General features: G+C 30.7%; 1 non-coding gene across 1 annotated transcript; it reads left to right on the top strand.

The window, feature by feature from the left end:
* The first annotated feature begins 354 nt into the window (after positions 1 to 354).
* On the top strand, positions 355 to 436 carry Trnal-aag. Its single transcript has one exon. It is a non-coding gene; the product is annotated as a tRNA-Leu (tRNA).
* The last annotated feature ends 1019 nt before the right edge of the window (positions 437 to 1455 follow it).

Below are 1455 nucleotides of genomic sequence, written 5' to 3'. Positions count from 1 at the left end.
GTAAATGTGATTTGATGTGCTGTATGGGTGAATCTCCAGCGCGAAATTTAAATTCCAGTTAGTCAGCACGGCGCCAAATATGTTCATGGTTGGGCAACAATGAATTTAAAAATCGCGCCCTCGATTACGTAACTAAAAGGTTAATTGATATTAAATATACATATTTGTAGGTATTTTTATAATAATTCACTTGTCAGAAACATTGTAAAACTAAACTTTTTTTTATTAAAACTCAGTTTTAATTTTCACGTTTAACTATAGAGAGTACCTCTAATCTCCATACGTTTAATTATAAATAGAACTTCATTTTTAGTGAGTACTGGCAGTGCCGCATCCTGGAAAACCGATTTGGAAGGTAGCGTGGCCGAGCGGTCTAAGGCGCTGGTTTAAGGCACCAGTCTCTTCGGAGGCGTGGGTTCGAATCCCACCGCTGCCAATTTTTTTTCTTCAATTACACACTTTTGTAAATAATTTTGTTTAATAAGTATGTAGCTAAAAAGAGAACATCTTAAATTTATGATTTTTACGATGATTAATAATAATTATTAATAAAAGAAAAGTGCACTGCATAAATTTATAAGGTCATAATTTTTTTAATTTGACGCAACTCTAAAGTAGATTATATACAGGGTGTTTCACTGCGCGAGTGCGAAAAACGACTTCCACGATTCCTTGTTCAAAATAAAGCTTAGTTTTATGGATCATAAACGTTGTCAAAAGCCTGAACCATTAGGGGAGATATTGCGGTACAAAGATGGCGGAAAAATAATGTTTTTATTTTTATCTTGAAACGAAAACGAGATAGACTAATAAAATTTTATGGAGGCATTACTGTTGTGAAAACACACTTTCTGGTAATTTTTCACTTTAGGTGGAAGGCGTTGAAATAAACTACCCCTTACTTCCTATTCTTGTTAATGAAATTTAAAGAAAAACCTTATCAAATACATGCAAAAATTAATTTGATAGTTTAGTTTGTTTAGAAACTTTTTATCTCTTGTATTTTTGATAAAACTCACCGATTTGAAATTAAAAAATAAAATGTAAAGCATTACATGTCAGGACAAAAAACATTTTCTGATAAAGAATCTAGTGGGCTGCTGTAATTTTTTTAGGAAAAAACCTAGTCGGCCGCTGTTAATTTTTAGGATGTTCCTAATATTATTTTATTTGACATTACTCTACTGCAATACGTTATTATCTAGGTGATTATTATTATCGCTATTATCACTAGATTCTTAATCTAAAAATGTTTTTTGTCCTGACATATAATGCTTTACATTTTATTTTTTTATTTCCAATCGGTGAGTTTTATCAAAAAAACACAAGAGGTAAAAAAGTTTCTAAACAAACTAAACTATCCAAATTAATTTGCATGTGTTTGATAAGATTTTTCTTTAAATTTCGTTAACATGAATGATAAGGGTAGTTTATTTCAATCCCTTCCACTCATTT

Source organism: Sitophilus oryzae, unplaced genomic scaffold (genome assembly GCF_002938485.1).
Source record: "Sitophilus oryzae breed Bouriz unplaced genomic scaffold, Soryzae_2.0 scaffold_1389_pilon_pilon, whole genome shotgun sequence".
NCBI lineage: Eukaryota > Metazoa > Arthropoda > Insecta > Coleoptera > Curculionidae > Sitophilus > Sitophilus oryzae.
Note: the sequence above shows the minus strand (reverse complement) of the source record. Positions and strands in the feature narration are given on the sequence as shown.